Genomic DNA, 12030 nt, shown 5'->3' with positions numbered 1-12030 from the left:
CCACGTTCAAGCACCCTGGGGGGCAGTGGAGGGACCCCAACCCTCTCCCCTCGCCCCTCCCGGCCACCACCACGTGCCGCAGAGGTGGCTGAAGTGTCCTGTCCGGCCCTACGTGGGGAAATGATTTAGACAGTTGTATTAAAATGCAAATTCCTGCCTGGCTTGCTAGTTTATCATCTGACTTGTTATACAATTTGCCAGTTATAGAAGAAAAATTACCATAATGGGCCCCCGGGGAATGGTTGTAAAAAGGATACCAAACATTACTTATCATCCCATTCCGCTACAATTATCTGGTGCTTTTCTTCTTTCCCCCCCCAACCCCAAGGAAAATTAAACCATCAATAGGAGCCGGGGAGACGCGGGGAGCGAGCGTGGCAGCCAGGCAGACGGCTGCGTGCGCCCGCCCCGGAGCCTGCCCGCCACCTCTCGCCGTGTGCCCCAAATAAACCTCGTTAATTGTCCAGGAAAACGGAGGTTAAACGCTCCCAGACCTCAAAGCGAGAGCGCAGAGAGAAGGGCGAGAGCGCAGGAGAGAGACGGGGAAAAAGGACTGCGTTCCTTCAGCAAGGAGAACAAGAAACCCTTTAATGTGGCTCTGTGTGGAGGGGATTAAAGATGCCTCGGTTATTCCAGGGAGACAATTTAGCTCTGCCCTCTGGGCCCCGTTTTGCTGGGGGCGCGTTCGCGTCGCGGGGGCACCTTTGGAGAAGGGAGAGCTGGAGATGGAGGCAGGGACCAGTGCCCTTGCTGAGGGGCTGGGGGCATCTCCTGGCACATCTCTGCTCATCCCAGGTTCTCCAGGCTTCTCCAGGCATCATCTCCCAGCATTTCCCAGCATCTCCCAGTATTTCCCATAATCTCCCAGCATCTCTTGGCCCCTCGCAGCATCCCCTGGGGTGCCAGGGACAGCGTTCCCTGCAGCCCAGCAATGGGATGGCCCCAAGGCGCCTCCACTCCTCATTTTGGAGGCTGTTTAAACACACGGTGCAGGGAGGTGGCTGCTTTTTGGGTGGCCGATGCCCCCCCTGCCTTTAGCAGCTCTCAGAGGGGTCGGTGCCGACCCCAGCCCCGGCACCGCGAGGGCGATGCCTGCAGGTCCCGGCCAGCCGATCCCTAAACCCCCCCCAGGAATCATCCTCCAGCTCGGCTGCTTTTCCGCCGGCTTGGAGACGAGCCACCAGCGCGAGATTCCAGGCAGCCGAACGCAAAATTTTCCATGCAGATCATTTCCTAATTAAACGGCTTCTGAAGCAGCCGCGTGCGAGCTGGGAGCGCTGGCGAAGGCGCCGGCTCCCAGGGGACCAAACTGGCGGGGGCTCGCGTGGAGCAGCACGCACGGGCAGCTCCCCCCTGCCCCCCCAGCTCCTCGCAGCCCCCCTGTAAATCCTGGACCCATCCCAGGCTGCGAGGGGAATCCTCCCTGCACCTTCCCGAGCTCATGCGAGCTGCAGCAGGAGGACACAGCCATCCCCGAGCTCTCCAGGAGCTCCAAAATTCCCTTTCCTCCACGCAGCCCAGCCCAGCAGAGCCAGGGAGGAGCAGCTGAGCCTCTGCTTGCCCCTTGCTGCTGGTGGCATCCCCCAGATGCTTGGGGTAGGATCTGGGCTCCCCAAACCCCAGGGTGCTCTCTCCGGGCAGGCAGTGGCGTGCAAATTACACCAGGATGAGCCCAGCCATGGATTAGCCCCTGCCAACCCCCGTGGGAGGCTGATCAGCTCTGCTAACCCTCTTTCATGCTCGGGGGGCTGCACTGATCCCCCTGTCCCTGCGGTACCGGAGGCTCGTGCCTCGGCGGCTGCACCGAGCAGGTGAAGCAAAGCGGGGGCTGCAGGCGGGGGGAGCAGAGCGAGGGGGCTTTGCCGGGCTGTGTGGGGTGAATTTGGGGCATGGGGGGCATGGAGGAGGGGGTGCTGTGATCTCCTGAGCCCTCCGTGCCAACTCAGGGCTCGCTGGTGTGTTTTGGGGGCGGATTGGGGCTGGTGCCGGCGCGGCGAGGAGAGGCGAGCAGCCCTGCGTGATGACACGGTGAGCAGGAGCTAAACATCCGGGGAGCAACGAGCCTCCGAGTCCCAATTTGATGGACTAATTATGGCTCTGTTTATTGCACTTTTAAGTAGAAGTTGGTTGCAGTGGCCGGGGAGGCTCTGGCGTGCCAATAAATAAACTCTGTGTCTCCCCAGCAGCCTCCCTGTGCGCCGAGGTCACGCCAGGCAGCAGGGCCAGGGAAGGGGGAGCGGGTTTGGGACCCCTCAAGGGGACTTCTGGCTTCTGTCCCTGGTTCTCCTGAATGGGATGGAGCCAGGACCCTCTCCTGAGCCAGTGGGGGCCACTCTGTCCCCAGCCACACGTCCCTGTCCCCTGCGCCACACGTTGCCAAGCCGGGGCGCTCAGACCCACTGCCCCGCGCACCCCATGGGGTCTCACCCTTGCTCCCCATCCCTGCCCGAGGCTGCTTGGGGGCTGTGGTGTGGCCAGGCCACCAAAATGTCACATCCCTGTCACCAGAGCAAGCAAAGGGGCAGGTGGGGACACCACGTCCCCGGGCTGGGCAGTTTGGCCCCTGGAGGAGGCGGCTGCAGCGCTGCCACCCAGGCGCTACGGGGCTGGGGCTGCGCAGGAGGAGTATTTTTAGCTTTCTCATTAACCGAGTGCTTTCAAATTAGCCTTCTATTAACCTCAAAGTAAAAATGAAAGCGGTGGAAAGAAAGCATTTTTCTCCCCCCCCCCCTTCCCTCGCAGGGTTTATGTCTCCCGCAGAACATCGAGGTTTCTGTGACGATCGCCCCGTTTGCCCCGCAGCCCCGAGGCGGTGCCATCCTGCAGCACCCCACTTCTGGGGGACAGCGGGGCGCAGAGGGGCCACGCACGGCACGGCCCCTGCTGGGACCTTGCTAAAATTGATGACTTTGTCCCCTTCGTGTGGTGTGGGACAGACGGACAGACAGACGGATGGACGGACAGACAGCAGCAGCCCCAAGCCCTGAGGCTCTGCTCTGGCTCCATCCAGCTCCACCCGAGGTGCTCAGCACCCAGCGGTGTTGCAGGGGCTGCTCCTGGCTCTCTCCATCCCCTTGATTTTTATTTTTATTTTTGCTGGGTTCCTGTGGCCGTGGGGCTGCTCCCTGCACCCCAAACCCAACAGCCTTGTGGTGCAAGGGGTGCCGAGCCCTCAGGGTGCCCCCTTCCCCGCCACCCACCCTGGTTTCCCGAGGTGCCGTGGATGGAGACCCAGGGCCCTGGGGTGCCACAGCTCCTGCCCAGCCCCATGGGGCTCCCCAAAATCATCCTGCCCCAAGCACCAAGCACGTCCCTGCACCCGAGCCACCTCCGATCAAAGGAGGCAGCCCCGTGTGTGTGCAGACCCCCTAAAACCCTGCGTGCGCGCGCACGGGGGTGATTTCCATTAAGAGGAAAGCCGAAATAACAGGGACATCAAAGCGAAATTGGAAAGACAGAAGGAAAAAAAAAATAAATCCGGGCGGGGGAGAAGGGGTGGGGGCGAGGAGGGAGAAGAAAGGGAAGAAGCTGCACAGAGCCCGCGTCCATCCTGCAAATTGGAAGTGCTGCTCGGAGGTGTCCACGGGCGACCTGCCAAATCAATTGATTTCATCTGTGGGCAGAGATGCCTTTTTTTTTTTTTTTTTTTTTTTTTTATTTCACACCAATTTTCACGGCCGGCGTTAGATAAAAATGGCAGAAACGCGGGGAAGAGAGCGCGGCGGGGAGGGGTGCAGGGGGGGTGGATGGCGGATGACAAAAAGGGGATGGAGAGGGGATGGGAGGGGAGTGGGGGCCGTGCTGGAGTGGGGCTGATTTTGGGGATGCTGCCCCCACCACCCCACCACCCACCAGTGGGCGATGGGCACCCACAGCCCCGTGCCCCCCGCCTGCCCCCTGGGATGCTCTGACACTGGGACCCAGCTCCCCTCCCTCCCAGGACACAGAAATGAGGGGGAAACCCCAAATTCTGGCAGTTTTCGGGAGGCACAGTGGGGTCACCCCTCTGCCACAGGCACCCGTGCTGAGCTGGAGAGCTCAGGCAGAGAAAAATAGCTGGTGACATCAAGGTTATGCAGTCCTGGGCTGCCAGGAAGGATTATCTCCTGCAATCCATCACTGGCCTGGATCCTATTGCCTTTTTCCTTTTGCTCTTTTTCTTCCCTCCGTTCTTTGCTCTCCATTTTTTTTTTTTTTTTTTTGAATGGAAAACGTTTTTAGCAACCTTAATAGCCACCGAGAGCCGCTGCAAAGCTGGCACAGAAATCTATCATTTTTATTTGGCTGCGTCTGATAATAAGTAAGCTCGGGCCGTAAATCCCACGACCTTGAGAATTAAATAATAACAATAATAATAATAATAATAATGAATTCCCACGGAACTGCCCGCCCGGGGCAGGCCCCTTGGCGCAGGCAGGTGGAAAGGGCTCTGGTTGTCCTGGCACGTGGGAGCAGGCGCTGGGGACTTGTTCGTGAAGGGGAGAGGGCACCGAGCCGCTGCTGTCTGAGCACCCCGATGGATTTGGGATGGGATGGGGTCAGGGCAGCTCCCCCAGCCCCCGCTGTGACCCCCGTGGGCACAGGAAAAGGCCATGGGGCTGGGCGGTGATGGGGACGCTGAGCATCGGCGGTGACGCACGGGGCTCTGGTGCGTGCAGTGCCACTGATGGGTGGCACTGGGGCACGGCCAGGCTGTGGGACCCGCGGCACATTTTGGGGACCACTTCTGGGTCCTCCCCATGGGCTGGGGGGGGTCAACGGGGGGTGCAGGTGCTGTGTCCGGGAGCCCCGCGGTCCCCAGCGCAGCCTCGGGGCAGGGATTTGGCTGATGAGACATCTCGCTTTGGAAGTGTTTCGTTTTGACATTTCCCGAAGAAAAATCTCTGACTTTTTTTTTTGTCACACGATGGCATTTTTTCTTTTAGAGCCAATGTATCAGAACAGTGACAAAAGCCCAGCAACTGGAAGTCAAAACATTTTCTTTGCACCGAGCGACGCGCTCCGGGCTCCTTCCAGGAGGTGCCTCCCTCCTGCCCCTCGCTGCTGCTGCTGCTTCGCCCCAATTTCCCTCTCTGTGCCCTGCTGGTCCTTGTGGCTCCTGGTCCTTGTGGCTCGTGGCCCTCGGGTTTTGCTGGCCATGGCTCCGTGCCGTTTGGCTGGGGTTGTGCGTCTCCGCGGGTGAGATCTCTGCCCCTGCGCCCTAGATCCAAGCCCCCAGCCCCTGGTGTGGGTAAATGCGCCCGAGCTGCCCAGATTTTGGGGCTATGATGGGGACAGGAGGGTGGGTGGCATGGGGATGGTGTGGGAGATGAGCACCAGCCCGTGACTCTGTGAGGATGGAATGAATTTTGGGGGATTTTTGCAAACTTTGGGCACCCAGGAGTTGTCTTTCTGTCTGAGAGCGGCACAGTCCTGTGGTCCGGTCCTGTGCTTTAAATCTCACCCCCAACAAATTATTTGGCTGGAAGAGGGTCCCCAGGGCTGGATTGTGGGGTTTTCAGGGCCACATCAACCCCGAGTCCCCTCCGGGAGGGCTGGGGGGGACCCGAGCAGCCCAGGGACCAGCAGGAGTCGCCTGCGACGATTCCACTCGCTCCTCATTCCTGATGCTGCAGCTATTAAAAATCTAACAAATGCGTTAAATTAAGCAGTACTTCTGCACATATTAAATGAACCTCCCTGCAGCAGGCCAGGAGCTCGCTGAAGCCCTGTGATGGAGGAGGTTTTTGGGGCTGTGGGGAAGAAGTGCACCCCGTGGAGCAGCCACTTCGGGGCCAAGCAGCTCCCGAGCCTGGCTCCCGACTTGGCGAGGGGCACAGAGCCCCACACCGGTGCCTGGGACCCCAAGAGCAGCTCCTGGGTGCTGCTTTGGGGCTGCCAGGCTGGGGATCCCACAGCTCCATGCGCCTCTGCTCCCTGGTGCATGGGTGCATGGGGAGCAGAGGGGTTCCCTGCAGGCCTTGGGGTGCCCAGAGGAGCCACCGGTGCTCCCCATTAACAATTCCCAGCTTCTAATGAGCTCCAAACACGCGGAGGGTCACAATTAGAAGTGAACCCTCCCGCTGGAGGCACCCTGGGGTCACCCCGCTCACCCAGCCCGGCCGGGAGCACGCGGGCTGTCCTCTGCCAGGACCCCGACTTAATTAATCTTCTGTCGAGTGCAGGAGCGCTAACGGTCCCGGAGGAAGCAGGCAAGATGATTGTGCTGGAGTGAGACAAAAGAGAACAGTTAGACTGTGACAGCCGGTATTAAAATGCCTACAACTCACTTCATACCCCGCGTCAGCGCGTTATATTCCGAATAAATAATGGGTTACTCCAGGTTAACTGTCTGTTGCTGCGTTCCAACTGTTGATATTTAATTAGCTCTAAAATTAAAGTGTTCTTTTATTGCCCTGCCATTAGAATTGCTTTATTTCTAATTGATTGAGATTAAAGTGTCTCCTTGAGATCCCAGCTCCCCGGTGCCGGGGGAGGGCGTGGGGACAGGTTCGAGGCTGGGGCTGGCACCGGGGGGTGACAGGAGCCTGGTGGTGCTGAGCGTCCCGGGGTGGCAGCTCCTGGCCCCCAAGGTCTCATCACCAGCTCTTGTATCTCACCCTTTTTGGTTGCCTTTTTTTGAAAATCGCCCTGAAATGCTAACGCCATGGCGAGGCGAGGTGGGGGACGGAGCTGCAGGAGCCCCGGCGATGGCACCGTGCTGCAGCCCACGTGCCAGCCCGGGTGCCACTTCCCACGTCTCAATAACCACCGGAATTATTACCCTAAACCCGATCAGCCTGAGATGAAATTTAACAGCCCGAGGTGGACATCAGGCACTGATAAAAAAAATAAAAAATAATAAAAAAAAGCACATCTTGCTTCCAGCTTAAACGGCTCTTTAAAAAGCTAATGCATAATTTAACCGAGCAATTTACAGCCGGCGCACTCGTGGGGATGGGAGGGGGGGCGCAGAGGGGCCGAGGGCTCACGGGCAGCTGTGGGACACGCTGAACCCCATCACCACGGGGCGATCCCTGCTCCCCTCATCCCCTGCACCCCTCTGTCCCCCCTGCACCCCTCTGCCCCTCAGCACCCTGAGCCTCTCCCCTAAAAAACGCAGCAGAGCGGCGCCCTGCCTGTTGCTCCAGCGCACCCGTGATCGCCGCGGGAGGCCAGGTTTATTGGCGGGGCTGTATTCTGCGCCCGAGGTGAAAGCAGCACCGAGCTGCAGCAGCAGCAGATTTGATGTAGTGCTGCTGTCAGCGGGGACACGGCCCCGCGGCCGCCGCAGGAGCTGTGCGCCAGCGGCTGCCCCCAGCATGAATTCGTGGCAGGCTGTCAGGAGCGTGTGATGCAGGGGGTGTCGGGCACCGAAGCTTTTGGGAAGGAGGGATGGGTGCCGGGGTTTTGATGCCCCTTCCTGCACGGATTTCCCATGGGTGCTGGAGGAGGGCAGCGTGTGCCCGCGTGGCTCCACGGTGAGCGCCGGTTGTGCCAGGGGAGCGCTCTGCAGCTCCTGGTGCTGTGGTTCCAGCCTGAGCACCCACAGCTCCACGCTGCCCCGTGCCAGGATGCCCTGGGACAGCAGCACCAGGGCAGGATGAGGCCCTGCAGGCAGCCAGGAGAAGCGCTGAGCATCGCCGGCTGCGCATCCTCCTGCCACACATCCCTGCTCCGTGCCACGTCCCCGTCCTGGTCCTGGGGAGGTGCAGGGATCCAGCAGGTCACGGCCCCCAGCAGAAATGAGCCCAGCTCAGCAGAAAAGCGGTGGAGGTTCCTGACAGGCTTGGAGGGAGGGGAGAGGAGGGGATAAAACCTGCGCAAAATGTAAAGAGCTGCCGGACCTGCTAAACGAATTAACTTGTTGGTGGAATGCATCTGCATAAATCTGAATAAATGACAACTCGAAGTCCGGGCCAGGTGCTTGGCAACGCCCTCATCCAGGGAAACGTGAAAGAGGAATAAACGTGATGGAAGAGGAGATTTTGGCCTGGATCTGTTTGCCTCTCCGAGCCCCGTGCTGCTCCCGTGGCCGCGCTCGGTGCGAGCCGAGCTCCCGGCGCCCCAAATCGCCGCGGTGCCGGGGGCAGGCACGAAGCCACCCCTCGGCAGAGCAGCAGCGAGCAATCGGCGTGACATTTCGGTAAATGCTACAGCCATTTGTAAGTGTTCGTTTCCGTGGGTGCCCCATCTATTACATGACAGCTATTTGCTGAACATCCTGACGCGCCTTCCTCCGTTTACAGATAAGCTCCCGAGCAGGGGGAGGCTCGGGGCATGGCTCAGGCAGGGGCTTGGCGCGGCAAAACTTCATCTCCAAAAGCCTCCCCGTGTGCAGGATGGCACAGGCAGCCGGTGGCACACGGTGCTGTGCCAGGAGGAGGCGAGAGGCAGCATCCAGACGGCTGCTGGGGGTGAGACCTCGGGCGTGCAGGAGGCAGCCACATTACGTGCAGAGCTGGGCTTTAATTTAGCTAAAAGACTTGGAAAACCACTGAAACAGCTCCGTGGAAAACAGCAGTAATGCAAAATAAATAAGGCCCAGGTGGCACAGGTGGGTGCTCAGCTTAATCCAACCGTGCCATCACCCAGAAAATGCTCAGCCCTCATCCTCCTGCCTGCCTTCTCCTTAGGGTGCTCCGAGGTGCTCTCCCGTGCTCTTGTGCTTCCCTGGGGTTGTTCCTGCTCTTCCTTTTTGCTGCCAGCACCCCTCGGCGTGGCTGTGCAAGTGGTGGTGGCCCCGCTGGTGGTCCTGAGCTGCTGGAGCCCAGCCCAGGGTCAAGGCAATGCTCCCAGCACACAGCACTGCCCTGCCTCGACCTGCCCAGGGCTCTGTGGGGTGTATCCTGACCCCACACACCGGCTGTGCCCTGTCTGGGGCCATCAGTCCCACACCCACCCTGGTCACAGCACAGGGATCAAAGCGAAATCCTGCAGCACCTTTTATGCCAGAGCACCACCGAAGCACTTGGGAGAGGTAACAACAGAAGAGCGGCGAATTAAATAAGGAATAATGGAAATAATAGAAATAATCCACCGTGTATTTACACATTCATGGTCCTGGCTCTGCCGGCCCCGAGGCTGGTGCTGGCAGGGCCCCCGCTGCTGCACCTCGGGGACGTTTCCAAAGCCAGCCCTTGCTCAGGACCCAACACCCCGCGGTGTCCCCAGTGCCAGGCGCTGGTGAATGGCACGAGGACGGTGCTGGGCAGCAGCACCATGCGCGGCGTGCTGTGCTCCCAACCACCACAAATTGCTGCTCCTGCACGGGGCTCGCCGACAGAAAGCCTCTTGCTGAGCCGTCTTTTCATGCTCCCTGCCTCCTAAACAACTTGATCGCGCTTGAGTGTAATCCTAAAATGTTTTAATGCCGGTTTATTTTCCAAGCAGTACATAATAGCAACGCCTGCTTTCCCTCGCCCCGGATGGCTGGCACGGGCTCAGCGCGGGCGGAGCGAGCGGGGTCCCTGGGGGTCCCCTGGATGAGGAGGGGGCTCGGGGCGGTGTGGGGGGGTGGCGATGGCCCGGACCCGCTCCCCACCGTGCCCAGTGCGCTCCCAATCTGCTCCTGCCGGCCGCCAGCTGCTGCCAAATTGATGGTGCTCAGCCAGGCTGGGCGATCGCCATCGATCTGCGGGGAGGAGCGGGGCCGTGCTGCGGCTGTCGCTGCCGGCACCGCGCTCCTCTAGGACGCAGGAGGGGAGCGGGAGCTGCCACGGCTCGCGGGGCTCTCCGTGCACGGGGAACTTAATGAATGTTCCCAGGAAAACAGACGGGCTCCGTGGGGCTGGGCTCGGTGCTGATATGGGGTCTGGGCTGTGGGGTGGGGAGCAGGGCACGCTGGTGGCAGTGGGGCTCTGCGGGGACTGTGGGGTGGTGATGGATGGGATCAGCGCGGGTGAGGAGCTCTGCTGGGTTTCAGCATCCACAGGAGCAGGAGCAATCCACAGATTTATTGCTCGCTGGGGTGGGTCTGTAGGATCCACATCTGAATGGATTCCACGGGGAGAATTTTCCTGGGGGAGCGTTTGGGCATCCAGCACACACCTGGGGCGCCGCATGCACTCCACACTGGGCACCCTGAGCTACTGGGGTCCCTCTCACTGAGGGTTTCCTGGCTCCTGGGAGCACCAGAGCTGAAAATATCTGGAATTTTCACAGCCTGGACACTTGCTTTGACCCCACAAATATCCCCCTGGCACCCCCGGGGCTGGCTGTGCCACATCCCGCCCGTGCCAGGCGCTGCGCTCCCCATCGCACCGCCAGCACCGGCTCTGCTCCTGCAAGCCCTGCCTGCCCTTCCCGCTGCTGCGCCGTGTCATTAATATATCTGTCACAGGGCAAGTTGCAGGCGAGATAATATTGATACAGCCATTAGAGTGCGCAGGGAAGGAGGTGTGCTGCGGGGAGCTGCAGCGCCGGGCCCTGCTCGCATGCAGCTGACGTCGGTGACACCTGGACCAAAATTGTCCCCCCCCTGTCCCCGCTCCTCTGGATGCTGCAGGCGTTTGCTTGCTTCCCTGCATCACCCCCCAGGACCAGAGCAAGGTGCTGATGTCCTCATCTTCCACCCCAAAGCAGGGGCTGTGCCATGAGGACCCCCTCCTGTATGGCCCCCGCTTTTTTTTTGGGGGGGTTCTGACATCTCCGCTGCCTGCTCCTGCGCTACCTGCGGGAGGGAGCAACGCCGGGAGCCCTTAAAATAACACACAACTGTTTAAGGATGTGAGATCCGTATTAAATCTCGGGGAAAAGGAGCAATTATCCTGTCAGGGAAGGTGATATAATTTGGGAGGGCTGGTTCCGCAGCTGTAATTTTTCCCCCTCCGTTCGCTGCGGCGCGCAGAGCTCTGCCCTGGGGCTGCGGCCACAGCGGCCACCGTGGGAGCTGGTGGCCCTCGGGGACACCTCCCCGGGGTGGCTATGACCCTGGGACAGGGGAATTTTTCCCCAAATTCCCCATGGATGAGGGGTGCACGGGGTGGTCCCCTGGGTCCTTGTCCCCAGGGGGAGCAGGGCGCTGCGGTGGCGGGGTGCAGGGGGTTAAGGCTTGCACCCGTCGGGCTGCTGGGGAACGTAATTAAGTGCTAACTTGTCATTTTTTTTAATGAAGTACCGGAGCTGGAGATTTATAATTGCTAATGAGCCAGAATAATAATTAGTTGTTTTTTAATGAGGCCGATGATCACTCGGAGGGAGAGAGAGCGCCGGGCCTTGCTTTGCCCTAATTTTTCTTCCGCGGTGGTGCCGTGTGTCCAGCCATGGGGTCGGCCCTGTCCCCATGTCCCACCAGCTCCGTGCCCACCCATGGGGGCTGTCCCCATGTCCCTGGGCTCAGGACCAGTGTCCCAGCCTGCGGTGTCACCCCGAGGGCCGTGGCATCCACCGGGAGGACGGCAGCTTTCCTCCAGCAGGAAACCTCTCACGTTGCCACCCTGGTGGCACCTGGGGACCCTGGGGACAGATCCTGCAGCGGGGCAGGGCGCAGGTTTGGCACTCAGGCAGCGTCCCGTCCCCATGCACAGGATGGTACCACGAGCATCAGCTGCTAATTAGGCAATTGCAGGTGATTATCTTGCATCAGAGAAAGAGCAGGCCAAGGCGCAGGGAGCCGCCTGGGGAGCCAAGCTCCCCGTTAGCCCCACCGCCGAGCCCTGGGGTCGCCAGAGACCCCCGGTCGCCTTCTGGCTCTGCACACCTGCCTTCCCCACTCCTGAATCCCCCCCCCCCCCTAATTGCGGCAGAAGCCTGGAGAGCCTCCGGTGATTGCGTCTGGAGGATTCATAAATCAGGCAGCAAAATAACGGGGGATCTCTGCGATATTGTTTCAAAGAAAATTAAAAAAAATACAAAAAAAAAAAAAAAAAAAAAAAAGCAGAGATGGAAGCGACTACACCCAGCAGGGTGCCTTCATGCCCCCCCCCCTTTTTTTTTCCCTATTGAGATGGATAATCAAGCCATGCCAGGCAATCTTCAACTTCCTGAGGGTACCCAGCACGGATCCCAAAAGATTTTGGTGATGTTTCTGCCTCCAGGCGCTGCCAGAGC

The sequence above is a fragment of the Aythya ferina genome (assembly GCF_964211825.1).
Source record: "Aythya ferina genome assembly, chromosome: 18".
NCBI classification, from domain to species: Eukaryota; Metazoa; Chordata; class Aves; order Anseriformes; family Anatidae; genus Aythya; species Aythya ferina.
This window is presented reverse-complemented; position numbering follows the sequence as displayed.